Source organism: Manis javanica, chromosome 18, assembly GCF_040802235.1.
Source record: "Manis javanica isolate MJ-LG chromosome 18, MJ_LKY, whole genome shotgun sequence".
NCBI lineage: Eukaryota > Metazoa > Chordata > Mammalia > Pholidota > Manidae > Manis > Manis javanica.
Genome location: NC_133173.1, coordinates 15,172,253 through 15,187,192, shown reverse-complemented (window position 1 = coordinate 15,187,192; position 14,940 = coordinate 15,172,253). Strand labels below are relative to the sequence as shown.

The window sequence follows — 14,940 nt, the reverse complement described above, 5'->3', positions numbered from 1 at the left end:
ATAAATGAGATGATACAGAATTTATCTTTCTCTGACATACTTTGCTTAACATAATGCCTTCAAGGTTCGTATGGTCATAAATGGTATGATTTTCTTGTTTTTTATAGCTGAATAATATTCCATTGTATATACAACACAGCTTCTTTATCCATTCATCCATCCGTGGACACTTAGGTTGCTTCCGTGTTGTGGCTGTTGTCAATAATGCTGCTAAGAATGTGGGGGTGTGGATATCTTTTTGAGTTAGTGTTTTCATTTCCTTTGGATATATTCCCAGAAGTTGAATTGCTGGATTCAAAGTGTCTGTACCAATTTACAATCCCACCAACAGTGCCTTACGGTTCCCTTTTCTCTACATCCATGCCAGCTTTTGTTATCTCTTGTAGTTTTGATGATGGCCATGATAACAGGTAAGGTGGTATCTCACTGTGGCTTTAATTTGCATTTCCCTAATGACTAGTGATGTTGAATATCTTCTCATCGATCTTTTGGCCTTTTGTGTATCTTTAGAGAACTATCTGTGAAGCTCCCTTGTCCATTTTTTAATCGGGTTATTTGGAGTTTTGTTTTTGTTTAGTTTGGGGTTTTTTGCTATTGAGTTGCATGAATTTTTCATTCATTTGGATACAACCCTTTATCAGATACATGGTTTGCAAATATTTTTTCCTATTCTGTAGGTTTTCTTTTCACTTTGTTGATGGTTTCTTTTGTTGTGCAGAAGTGTTTTAATTTGATGTAGGCCCACTTGTTTATTTTTCATTTGTTGCTGTGCATTAGGTATCTAAAAAAAACCATTACCAAGACCCATGTCAAAGGGCTTTATTCTACGTTTCCTCTAGGAGTTTAATGGCTTCAGGCCTTACATTCAAGTCTTCAATCAATTTTGAGTTAATTTTGTGAATGGTGTAAGATGTGAGTCCAGTTTCATTCATTTTACGTGTAAATATCCAATTACTGCAGCACCACTTATTGGAAAGACTTTTTCCCTTTGAGTATTCTTGGCATCCTTTTTCAAACATTAGTTCACTGTGTACGCTTGGGTTTATTTCCAGGCTATTATCTTCCATTGGTCTATATGTTTTTATGCCAGTACCATACTTTTTTGATGACTGTAGCCTTATAGTATAGCTTGAAATCAGGAAATGCGATGTCTCCTTGCTTTGTTCATCTTTCTCAGGATTTCTTTGGCTATTTAGGGTCTTTGTGGTTCCATATAAATTTTAAGGAGTATTTATACTACTTATGTAAAAAATGCCATTGGAATCCTGATAGGAATTGCATTGAATCTGTGCATGGCTTTTAGTAGCTTTGAAATTTTAACAATGTTAATTCTTCCAATCCTTGAACACAGGATACTTTCCATTTATTTGTCTTCTTTGATTTCTTTCATCAGTGTCTTACAGTTTTCAGAGTAGAGATCTTTCACCTCCTTAGTTAAATTTATTCTTAGGTATTTTATTATTTCTCATGCTATTGTAAATGGGGTTGACTTCTTTATTTCTTTTTCAGAAAATTGTTTAGTCTATAGAAATGCTATTGATTTTTATATGTTAATTTTGCATCCTGCAACTTTACTGAATTCATTGATTAGATCTAACAGTTTTTTGGTTGTGTCTTTAGGATTTTCTTTACATAAAATCATGTCATCTGCAAACAGAAACAATTTTACTTCTTTCTTGCCTGATTGCTTTAAGTAGGACTTCTAGTACTATGTTAAACAGCAATGGTAAGAGTGGGCACCCTTGTCTTCTTTCTGATCTTAGATGAAAGCTTTCAGCTCATCACCATTGAATATGGTGTTATGTGGGCTTGTCATATATGGCTTTATTATGTTGAGATATTTTTCTTCCCTGCCTGATTTTGTTAAAGAGTGTTTTATCATAAGTGGATGTTGAATTTTTTCAAATGCTATTTTTGCATCTGTTGAGATGACCATATGATTCTTTTATCTCATTCTATTAATGTGATATATCACATTGATTTATTTGTTTATGTTGAACCATCCTTGCATCCCAGAGATGAATCCCACTTGATCATGGTGAATGATCCTTTTTATGTGCTGCTCAATTCAGTTTGCTAGAATTTTACTGAGGATTTTGCATCTATATTCATCAGGGATATTGGCCTGTAGTTTTCTTTTCTAGTAATGTCTTTTTGTGGTTTTGATGGTAGGATAATGCTGGCTTCATAAATTTTTTGAAAATTTTTTGGAAAAGTTTGAGAAGTATTGGTGTTAATTCCTCTTCAAATGTTTGGTAAAATTCACCAGTAAAGCCCTCTGGTCCTGAGATTTTCTTCATTGGGAGATTTTAAATTACTGATTCAATATCCTTTCTAGTAACTAGGCTATTCAGACTTTTTAATTCTTAACAATTCAGTCTCAGTAAATTGTATGTATATAAGAGTTTTTCCACTTCTTTTAAGTTGTCCAGTTTGTTGGCATATAATTGTTCATAGTAGCCTCTTTGATCCTTTGAATTTCTGTGTTATCCATTGTAATGTTTCCTTTTTCATTTATAATTTTGTTGATTTGGTCCCTTTTTCTTTTTCCTTGGTTACTCTAGCTAAGAGTTTACCAATTTTGCTTATCTTTTCAAAGAACAAATTCTTTGTTCATTCTTTTCTATTGTTTTTCTATTCTCTAGTCTTTATTATTTTCTTTCTTCTGCTAACTTTAGTCTCAATTTTTTCTTTGTCTGGTTCCCTGAGACATGGAGTTAGGTTGTTTACTTGGGATCTTTCTTACTTAATGTAGATGTCTATTGCTATGACCTTCCTTGGAACTGTTCTTGCTGTATCCTACAAACTCTGGTATGTTGTGATTGCATTTTCATTTGTCTCAGGACACATTTGTAATTCCCCTTTAATTTCTTCTTTGATCCATTGGTTATTCAGTAGAGTGTTGTTTAATTTCCATATGTTTGTGAATTTTCCAGTTTTCTTCTTGTTGATTTCTGGTTTCATACCATTGTGTCCATAGAAGATACTTGGTATGATTTCAGTCTTCTTGAATTTTCTAAGACTTGTTTTGTGGTCTAAAATATGGTCTAACCTCGTACACTTCAGAAGAATGTGTATTCTGCTGTTGTTTGATAGAATGTTCTGTACATATTAGGTTCATTTGGTCTATAGTGTTTTTCAGATCCGCTGGTTCCTTATTGATTCTCTGCCTGGTTGACCTATATCCATTGTTGAGAGTGTTGAAGTCCACAACTATTACTATATTACTGTTATTTCACCTTTTACCTCTGTTAGTTTTTGCTTTATATATTTAGGTGTTGCAGTGGTGGGCATATAAATATTTATAATTGTTATACCTTCTTTATGTATTGACCCAAAGGTTGCAGCATATAAGGACTGATTGAAGAAGAGGATCAAGAAAGGGTGACTGGGAAGGAAACTCCATAGAGAAGGAACTCCCAAGAAAGGTTGATTTGTCAAGGATTAGTGTGGTTGAGGAAAAGTCAGAAATATTTTTAATGGAAGGACTACACAATTACTGTCTATATGAACATCTGCCTAACTTTGCTTTAAAGAGTTTGCCTATTGGGCAAATTCCAGCAATTCTACTGATGAAATTGTAAGCAAAATACCCTTTAAAGAAAAAGCCTAAACTAGTAGGGGAAGGGGAGTGAAAGGTGCATTTAAAGTAAGAACCCTATTGTATGATAAAGCACTGAAACATGGATTAATTATTAAATAACATTCAGACCTAATGAATCCTAAAGATTTCTTTCCCTTGTTCTGTTTGTCTTCTCAGAAAATACCAATTATTAAAAAACATTCTTACTAAACATTTGCTTAGATTAGAAAAAATAAAAATTTTGTTTGATTAAGAGCCAGGGTGCAAACCATACAAGAAAAGTTTTTGATCACTTCTCTCTCTTTCTTTAAACCAAATTCATGTAGAAAATATAGTATCTAACTGTATATTCAAAAGAATATATGCCAGACTCTGTGAGCAGTTTCCAAAAAGGTTTCAACAAGAGTCTGAAACAATGATATTCTATCTGGATTAAGGTAACTCAGCCTAAAAAGTCTGCTTTGAAGGCTACCTCATATTTTTGTATGTGCAATTTCTGTTTTTTTTTTCTAATCAGCTAATTTTTATGCCCTTATTCTTCTCAGCAATCATATTTCATAATTTTAAATTTCTAAATTTCCTTTTCTCCTTAAAGTACCTAGCTGAATTATAATTAGAAACCAATTCTATTCAAGAATAATAAATGGCATTTTAATTAGCAATTTTTGATTTTTCAATTCTACCATGATTTCCCCTTGGTTTACTGTTAAAACAAAATAATATCACAGGTATTTTGGAAAACACTTAAAATACCTCAGCTTTAATATGCCTCCCACCTTCATTTTTGTACTGTTTTTTTGGTGTTTAAATACATTTCACAAAGTTCCAACAATACTTATGCTATGAATTTCTAGACTTTTTCTGTATATTTTGCCTGAAGTAATTACTACCTCCTTCTTAGAAACCTTGATTGCCACTTCATGTTTCCAGTACTCTTAGAATTTTAGAGTTGCATTAAGACTTTAGGAATTAAAAGAGAGTTGTAAGAGACTTTAGAAATCATCTAGCACAGTGATTTTTCAAATTTTCTTAGCAGTGGGACTCCAAAGGAAAAAAATAGATTGAAAGTGATATTTTATTAGTATGAATATAATTTATAAGCTCAGTTTTATAATAGTTACTAATTATAGAATTGGACAATTTTGAACTCCAAAAAGAATAAAAGAGGGAGAGAAAGAAATTTAATAAATACGTAAATAGTTATGGAGAACAAATTTAGTTTTATAGCAGCCTCAGCATCCATGCAGTTCAGATAATGTGTTTGTTCATAGTAGCCTCTTTGAGCCTTTGAATTTCTGTGTTATCCATTGTAATGTTTCCTTTTTCATTTATAATTTTGTTGATTTGGTCCCTTTTTCTTTTTCCATGAAGGTCTATGAGTTTCTTAATGTAGAGACTGGTTATTTAGTTGTCCCCTAATTCCCAGCTCTTCAATTTCTCTTACCATTTGATTTTCACTTAAAATCCTTTGTTCAAGTTCATAATCACATCATAGCCAGGGAACATTGTATTACCATACTTTTACAAAATGTGCTACTAGATAATTCTAAACCACTTTGTTTAATTAATGCTATAAAATTTAAATATTCTTAAATTACAACTTTTCATTGATTTAAAAGCAGTTTAGATTGCACAATATTTTTTACAAGTTGTAATTGATTAGATTTCACTGGACATACTTCGTTTCCCATTCACTTAAGTAATGTCAAATTCACTTAAATGGAAACACTAATTTTACAACATAAAAATGAGTTAATTCAGGATAAACATTTATGACATTTTTAGTTCATAAAACGCTGACTCACCCAAAATTGAGTTTATCCCCTTAGTAGAAAAAGACTGTGTCATTGGAAAAATGCCCAGCCTCACTGTAACAACTGCTTTGTTTGGTCTCCAGGGTGTCCAGGGTGTCCAGGGTTCTGGGATTTTTTCTAGTGTCCTAGTGATTTCAGGAACCACTGCCCAGGAAGCTATCTTGGCCCTTAAAGTACTTAGTGTTGGTGGGCGAGAGGATGAGCAATTTCTGCACTGGATGACATTAGGAAGCATTCTTGAGGCTTCAAAGGAATTTGGGGACCAGGGTGTTGTAAATAGGGCCACCAGAAACTCAGATGAAGAGTTCGTGGAGTCCCATCATCTGCCTTTTAGCCTAACTTTGTTAAACTATACCTGGCAGTAAATGGGGATGGGGCTGGCTAGAGAAATCTTACTTTAGATCTTGACCTTATAGTCCCAGCAAAAAGATACTGAAGAAAAGGAAGCTAACTACAGCTGTTTCTTGACTTATAATAGGATTATGTCCCATTAGACCATCAAAAGTTGAATGCATCTAATACACCTAATGTACCTACATCATAGGTTAGCCTACCCTGCCTTAAACAGGCTCAGAACACTTACATTAGCCTACAGTTGGGCAAAGCCTATTTTATAATAAAGTATTGAGTAGCTCATGTAATTTATTGAATACTGTACTAAAAGTGAGAAAAAAACAGAATGGTTATATGAGTACACAATGGTTGTGAGTATATCGGTGGTTTATCCCCATGACTGCATGGGTTACGGGGAACTGTGGCTGCTGCCCAGTATTACAAGAGAGTATTATACCACATATCACTAGCCTGGGAAAAGATCAAAATTCAAAGAGCAGTTTCTACTGAATGCGAATTGCTTTCACACCATCATAAAGTCGGAAAATCATAAGTCAGGAACCATCCACAGTGTCTTTTGAGTTTCTTTGCACCTCTTCTCTTGCTAATATAAGGAATTATTTTCCTTCAGGGGTAGTTTTAATATGAAGTTTATTGCAACCATTTTAAGATATGACTTCCAACAAGTACTTTGTCAGGTACATAATACAGTAAAGACAGATCTCAGTATCCCAGCACAGCTACTGGTTCTTACAAAGTGTGTCACAATTGTATTTTATGTATCTGTACAATGATTTGAATGCATAATCAGCTCAGAACTCAATCCCTACAACAGATAACCACAATAATCATAATTTTTGCCATGAAATTTTTATTGCAATTTAAATTCAGGAGTTAAACATTACATACACTTAAAAAATGTTTTGAGATCAAACAGTACTAAAGTAAACTTTGGAACTGATAATAGCATTACTTCAGACATGTACACTACTAATTGACACTAAATAAATAAAGTTAATTAATTCTCTGAGAGCTTTACTGATAAAGTATCTTCAGTCATGAACACATTCATTAAATATTAAGTACCTGCTGTGTATCTGGCACTGCTAGGAACTGGGGAAGAAGTGATAGCTAAGCCCCTCTTAATGGCACTTACAGTCTAGGCGGGAGACACTTACACAAATCATTGGGCAGATATGTAACATACAATTGTGACACATTATGTAAGAGAGAGTAACTATGCTGGGATACTGAGATCTCAGGAGGACCTATCCTTGCCTGACAAACTAATTTTTTTAAATTGAGATGTAATTGACATACACAATTGTGTATTGTGTCAGATATACAGTGATTCAGTATTTGTATATAGAGTGAAATGACGACCACAATAAATCTAGTTAGCATGTATCCCCACATTAGATACAGTTTTTCTTCTTGTGATGAGAACCTTTAAGATCTACTCTCTTAACAACCTTCAGATACACAGTACACTATTAATTGTAGTCACAGTGGTGTACATCCCAGGACTTAATCACTTTAAAACGAAATTTGTACCTTTTGACCACCGTCACCTATTTCACTCACTCCCAGCCTCCACCTCTGGCAACCACCAATCTGTTCTCTGTATCCATGAATTCTGAGTTTTTGTTTGTTTGGTTGACTGGATTTTTTTTTAGATTCCACATATAAATGGGATCATGTGGTATTTGTCTTTCCAGCTTATTTCCTTCAGCTTAAGGTCCATCCTTATTATCACAAATGGCAAGATTTCCTTCTTTATTATGGCTGAAAATACTCCATTGTGTGTGTGTGTGTGTGTGTGTGTATCACATCTTAGTTATCCATCTACCAATGGACACTTAGGTTGCTTGTACATCTTGGCTATAATAAATAATGCAACAATGAACATAGGGATGCATACATCTTTTCAAGTTAGTATCTTTGTTTCCATTGTATATACACTCAGAAGTGGAATTGCTGGTTCATATAGTATTTTTATTTTTAATTTTTTGAGGGACCTTCATTTTTTTTGTGTGTGTATGCACTATTTATATTCCCGCCAACAGTGCACAGGGGTTCCCTTTTCTCCACATCCTCACCAACACTTGTTATTTCTTGGCTTCCTGACAATAGCTATTCTTAAAGGTGTAAGTGACACCTCATTGCAGTTTTGATTTGCATTTTCCTGGTGATGACTGATGTTGAGCACTTTTTCGTATACCTGTTGGCCATCTGTTTGTCTTTGGAAAAATGTCTATTCAGATCCTTCATCCGACTTTTAATCGGATTGTTTATTTTTTATGCTGTTGAGTTGCATGAGTTCTTTTATATATTTTGGTTGTTAATCCCTTATCAGATATATTATTTGCAGATATTTTCTCCTATTCCATAGGCTTCCTTTTCATTTTGTTGACAGTTTCCTTTGCTGTACAGAAGCTTTCTAGTTTGATTTAGTCCAACTTATTTTTGCTTTTGTTGCCTTTGCTTCTGATGTAAATCCAAAAATTCATCAGCAAGACCAATGTCAAGAAGCTTTCTGCTTACATTTTCTTCTAGGAATTTTATCATTTCAGGCATTACACTCAAGTCTTTAGTCCATTTTCAGTTAATTCTGTATATGGTATAAGATAATGGGCCAGTCTCTTTCTTTCACACGTGGCTGTCCAGTTTTCTCAACAATGTTTATTGAAGAGACTGTCCTTTCCCCAATATACATTCTTGGTTCCTTTGTTGTATATTAATTGACCACAAATAAATGAGCTTATTTCTGGATTCTCTGTTCAGTTCCCTTGTTTCATGTGCCTGTTTTTAGGCTAATAACATACTGTTTTTATTACTATAGCTTTGTAGTATAGTTTAAAATCAGGACCTATAATGCCTCCAGCTTTGTTCTTCATTTGCAGATATCAAACCATCCTTACATCCTTGGAGTAAATCCCATTTGATCTTGGTGTATGATCCCTTTATTTTATTGTTGAATTAAGTTTGCAGATATTTTGTTAAGGATTTTTACATCGATATTCATCAGGGATATTGACTTATAGTTTACTTCTCCAGTGCCCTTTTCTGGTTTAGTATCAGTATGCTGGTCTTATAAAATGTTGAGAGTGTCCCCTCCTTCTCAGTTTTTTGGAAGAGAGAATTGGTGTTAACTCTTTTTTAAACATTTGGTATAATACACCAGTGAAGCCATCTGTTGCTTTCTGGGAGGTTTTTGATCACTGATTCAATTTCTACTAGTAATCAATCGGTCTCTTAAGATTTTCTATTTCTTTATGATTCAGTCTTGTTGGCCATATGTTTCTAGGAATTTATCCATTTCTTCTAGTTTGCCTGGCTTGTTAGCGTAGAAAATCATTAAGCTTAAAACAAAAGGAAAGGAAGTGAGAAAGATTGCTAGGCAGAGGAAATAGCATTTTATCAAGGTTCAGAGTCAAAAAGGGACCTTTCAAGGAGACTCAATAAAGGAATATTGACATTCTACTTGAGTTGTATAAATGTCTTCACCATGTACTTTTTGCAAATCTTTGAACATGTGCTACTTTGCTGAGGTAGAGTAGGTAAACTTATTTTATCAACTAAAAATAAAGTATTATCTGTGTGTACAGTATTCAGAATTCAGGAGTTCAGTGAAATAGGTAGTGCTGTTGTCATATCTAGACAATCCCCAAATTCAACCCTGCCACTTAGGGTGGGATTTCTTTTGGTTGGGGGTGGGTGGGAGGAGGAGGGTAAGGGCAATAGAATAATGATACAAGGGAATGAATAAAGAAACATTTCATTCTAAAGCACCTCTTAAAGTATAGAACTAGGAGTAGAAAAGTTCAAGTTTACTCACTGGAGGTTTTGTACTTTTTGAAAACAAATGCTTAGCATTAACATATATAATGTAAACCTAATGAGCTCAGATTCCTTATCAGTAAAGTCAAATAGATTGGTTAGTGGTCATCGGTCTATAGTCCCAGGTCCAATTCTTGGGCCTTCCCCAGACTCACTGAACCAGAATCACTGGGAGTGGGCCCAGCCTTCATGTTGCAACAAGCCTTCCAGAAGATTTTGAAGCTAGAGTTTGAGAACCACTGGTCAAAATTATCTGTGAGGTTTTTTTTTGGTACCAAAAGCTATGATTTTAAAGTCTATGTAAAAAAGTTTGCCTTTGGAATGATCAATTTAGTAGAGAGAACTGGGAAAGATACATGTGGTTATCTTTTGATCATACTTATGTTAAATGATGCAGTCCATCTATTATTTCAGCCTTCTGAGAACAAAGAAAGGTACTTCATTACTTGTCTAAAACCAGTACATGCCGTGCATGAATTTATTTCGCAGCACTACATTCACTGATTCCTGCATCTAGCCCAATTGCAGGGGAACTACAATGACCCTAGCCAGGTTGTCAAGGTGTTGAGGTGAAGGGGACCTCTTGCATTTGTGCTGTTGCCTGTCTTTGAGACTGTGCCCGGCCTTCATTTCAGAGGCCCAGTGTCTGCTACCTGGTGCTTGCTACATTCCATATCAAGAATTTGGTAACCATTTTACATTTGTGTCTGTCTTGCACCCCTTTAAAAATTGGGGGAGAAGCACTGTTTTTCTTTAAAATAAGTCATTCATTCATTTTTTAAAACAACTTAACACTGTGAGTAGAGGTGTAAGGGAAATATAAGGGGGGAGTATGCAGGGCAGCTTCTGGACTTTGTTCTGCTTGGTGTGGCATAGTTAACTGCCAGCCGAGCTATAGGGAACTCCAGCAGATGATCCCTGGGGATCATTATAGGTACAGGCACATATAATTAACTCTCCCCATATCCTGTGAGCTGGGTTCCCTCCTTATGACCCTTGAACATAGAAGGAGACCGAGGCTTGGAGGGTAACATGCCCCAGGGTGACCCTGATGTGATGGAACCATTTGACTCTAGATGCCTGATTCTGGGCTCTAAGCAATATGCCACTTTGATAGAAAAACATTTCTAAGTATTGCCTTACTTGTATATTTTAAGTAGGTGATCTATAAGGTATCAGGCTTTTCTTTCATGCTAAAAAAAATTTCTGATCTGTATTAGAGTCCTATCAACAGAAAGAGGACAATTTACAAGCACGTGGCACTGTTGTAGCAAAAAACTGGAAACTTGTTAAAAATAAAAATTATTGGGCCCCATCCCAGAACATCTGTATCAGAAACTCCTGGGGTAAGGCCCTACACTCTGCTTTCACCTGCCTTTTAAGTGATCCTGAGGCAGCCAGAATTGAGCACCACTGTTTTTAGGAAATGAGCAAGAGATGGTGTACTCTGGGGTTTAATGACTGCCAGTACCTGCTCTAGGCCTGTAGATAAGTTGCAGGAGCTGTATCTGGAACTTGAAATAACAGCCCCCACCCTCACCCCCATCTCCTGTAGGGGCATGTTGGGGCATGGAGAATGGTAAACTGTAGAACTAGCAGGCAAAGGGAAGATGCCCAGCATATGGCATGCTGTTGGAAGCTAGCCCTTCCCCCTCCATCTGCTGGTTGGAGGGTAGGGGAAAGAAGTGCTCTTGAAATTGTAGTTGCCAGCTTTCATTGCTCTGGTGGTAGACCCAGATGGGAACCTCTGTCCAGTTGAGTCTTCTAGGCCTTCTCAGTGCCTTAGCCACCCTCATCAGCCTCCCCTAACCTGACAGCGCAACCCAGCTCTCCCTTCCCTACCCCACCCCAACTTTCTGTAGAGCTAACTGAATTTATTTTACCTTTTCTGATGAAGTGAATGTCACCTTGATGGGAAGAGGGACCAGAATTCTGAAAGACAGGCTTTGTTTAAAGAGCCTCAACTTCAGCCTCAGGAATCACAGCATCCTCATGAATGAAGCAATATAGGTTAAGTATTGGGCTGTGATCAGATTTGAACTTGTTACATTAGGCCAAAACCCAACACTAAGAATTTTCCAGTCAATTAGCAAACTGTAGTAGCTTTTCATATAAAGAAAAACATTTTTTCTTTATACTATTGACCACAAAAGTAATTTTCTGTATTCTGAATTTAAATGTAGAGGTTATCTACAGAAAACCTCCTTGAAATTGGGTGATGGGCCAATGTTTACTGAAGTATAGACTACACACTTAAAATCTCTACTTATTTCTTACTTAGGAATCTTTTTTTAAGAAAATATTTTTTGACATTTTAAACTAAAATACTTAGTTTTCAGTCTAGAAATTGTCTAAATCAAAGTTCTAATAAGTTTACATTTACATTTTAGTTGCTATTACTGAAATCCTATGCATATTAATGCTTAGGATCAGAAAGCTGATGACTATAGCTGGAATTACTATTTTTTGAATTGAAACTTAATTTTGAAAAAATTGCAGATGGAGTATAATAAATAATACAAAGAGATCTTGTGTACCCTTTAACTATTTCCTCCAACATCAGCGTCTTGCAAAACTATAGCACAGTACCACAACCAGGATATTGACATCAGTACAATCCACTATTCAGGTTTCCTGTTTTACTTCTACTCATTTATTTATATGTATTTAGTTCTGTGCAGTTTTATCACCTGTGTAGGTTAGTGCGTCTCCCATCTGTCATCACAAGAATTCCTTGTGTTGGCCTTTATACCCCTACCCACTAAGTTGGGAGGGGGCCTCCCTAACTCTGACGATCACTCATCTGTTATCTCTTTCATTTTGTCCCTTCAAAAATGAACCATACAGTATGCAGCCTTTTTGAGATGGGCTTTTTTCTCTCAGCATAATTCCCTTAAGAGCCATCCAAATTATTGCATGTATCAATAGTTCTTTCCTTCTTAAAAAGACAAGTTGCATTCCATGATCTGGATGTACCAGTTTAACTATTCACCCTTCAAGGACACATGGCTTGCCTTCTCTTTGTTGGGGAGTTCACTGTCTGCTGAGAGGTATTTTCAGAAAAAACTCCAAGAAACACTGGCTCATTTCTTGTCCTAATCAGACCTCTCCTAATACTTGTTTCCTTTCCAGCGTCGTCGACGGACCTCTGGCATTTATCCAGTGGAGCTGGCTTCAAAGCCTGTTAGCATTCTGAACACCCTTCCGCCAACACTTGGCTTAGCATCTGAGAGGTACGCCTTCCTCCTGACCTGCGTAAGCTTGAGATGTACCAGTCTTGTAGCAGCCCCTTCAGAAAAGAAGTGTGGTTGGTCAAATCCCCAAGTTCATTTTTTCAGGATTTGTCCTTTCCTTTAATATTGGAATTGTTTTTTTAAGAACAGAACAAAACTACAGTATTCAGTTCTAAAGAGGCTATCCACAGGCATTTGCTTCAGGGCAAGGTTTCTTTGGCCAGCATTACTATTTTAGAAGACGTGGTGAGAAGGAGTGATTGATCCTTAGTTATAATACAGTGCACCTGGCACCTATTCTCTTCATCACCTGCTTGGCATTTGTGACCCCTAAATTGATGCTTTTGTATTTCTCTGTCTATTAAGGGTAATTTTGAATCTATTAATTCTTAAGGTTTGTAATTTTCAATCTGATTTCTCACAGCCACTCTTATTTTTTTTAATTAGTTTTATTTTGGTATCATTAATCTACAGTTACATGAAGGACATTATGCTTACTAGGCTCCCCCCTTCACCAAGTCCCCCCAACATACCCGTTCACAGTCACTGTCCATCAACATAGTATGATGCTGTAAAATCACTACTTGTCTTCTCTGTGTTGCACAGCCCTCCCCGTGCCCCCCACACTATACATGTTAATCGTAAGGCCCCCTTTCTTTTTTTCCCACCCTTATCCCTCCCTTCCCACCCGTCCTCCCCAGTCCCTTTCCCTTTGGTAACTGTTAGTCCATTCTTGGGTTCTGTGCTTCTGCTATGTGTTTTGTTCCTTCAGTTTTCTTTTGTTCTTATGCTCCACATATGAGTGAAATCATTTGGTACTTGTCTTTCTCTGCCTGGCTTATTTCACTGAGCATAATACCCTCTAGCTCCATCCATGTTGTTGCAAATGGTAGGATCTGTTTTTTTCTTATAGCTGAGTAATATTCATTCCATTGTGTATATGTACCACATCTTCTTTATCCATTCATCTACTGATGGACATTTAGGGTGCTTCCATATCTTGGCTATTGTAAATAGTGCAGCGATAAACATAGGGGTGCATCTGTCTTTTTCAAACTGGAGTGATGCATTCTTGGGGTAAATTCCTAGAAGTGGAATTCCTGGGTCAAATGGTATTTCTATTTTGAGCATTTTGAGGAACCTCCATACTGCTTTCCACAATGATTGAACTAATCTGCAGTCCCACCAGCAGTGTAGGAAGGATACCCTTTTTCCACGACCTCGCCAACATTTGTTGTTGTTTGTCTTTTGGATGGTAGCGATCCTTACTGGTGTGAGGTGATATCTCATTGTGGTTTTAATTTGCATTTCTCTGATGACAAGCAATGTGGAGCATCTTTTCATGTGTCTGTTGGCCATCTGAATTTCTTCTTTGGAGAACTGTCTATTCAGCTCCTCTGCCCATTTTTGAATTGGATTATTTGCTTTCTGTTTGTTGAGGTGTGTGAGCTCTTTATATATTCTGGACATCAAGCCTTTATCGAATCTGTCATTTACAAATATATTCTCCCATACTGTAGGGTTCCTTTTTGTTCTATTGATGGTGTCTTTTGCTGTATAGAAGCTTTTCAGCTTAATATAGTCCCACTTGCTCATTTTTGCTGTTGTTTTCCTTGCCTGGGGAGATATGTTCAAGAAGAGGTCACTCATGTTTATGTCTAAGAGGTTTTTGCCTATGTTTCTTTCCACGAGTTTAATGGTTTCATGACTTACATTCAGGTCTTTGATCCATTTTGAGTTTACTTTTGTATATGGGGTTAGGCAATGGTCCAGTTTCATTCTCCTCCATGTAGCTGTCCAGTTTTGCCAGCACCATCTGTTGAAGAGACTGTCATTTCGCCATTGTATGTCCATGGCTCCTTTATCAAATATTAATTGACCTTTTATGTTTGGGTTAATGTCTGGAGTCTCTAGTCTATTCTACTGGTCTGTGGCTCTGTTCTTGTGCCAGTACCAAATTGTCTTGATTACTATGGCTTTATAGTAGAGCTTGAAGTTGGGGAGTGAGATCCCCCCTACTTTATTCTTCTTTCTCAGAATTGCTTTGGCTATTCGGGGTCTTTGGTGTTTCCATATGAACTTTTGAATTATTTGATCCAGTTCATTGAAGAATGTTGCTGGTAATTTGATAGGGATT

The 14,940-nt window shown here is 36.2% G+C and overlaps 1 protein-coding gene across 10 annotated transcripts in view; it reads left to right on the top strand.

Annotated features, from left to right (window-relative positions):
- LINS1 (lines homolog 1) overlaps positions 1–14,940 on the top strand; it is a 40,992-nt gene that overhangs the window by 2,478 nt on the left and 23,574 nt on the right. For 6 of the 10 annotated variants that reach the window (XR_012127227.1, XM_073227269.1, XM_073227267.1 and 3 more), the window contains exon 2: positions 12,703–12,803. The exons of the other annotated variants lie outside the window; for them this stretch is intronic. The gene's annotated coding sequence lies outside the window, so the exon portion shown is untranslated. The remainder of the gene's footprint in view (positions 1–12,702; positions 12,804–14,940) is intronic. 10 annotated transcript variants of the gene reach the window in all.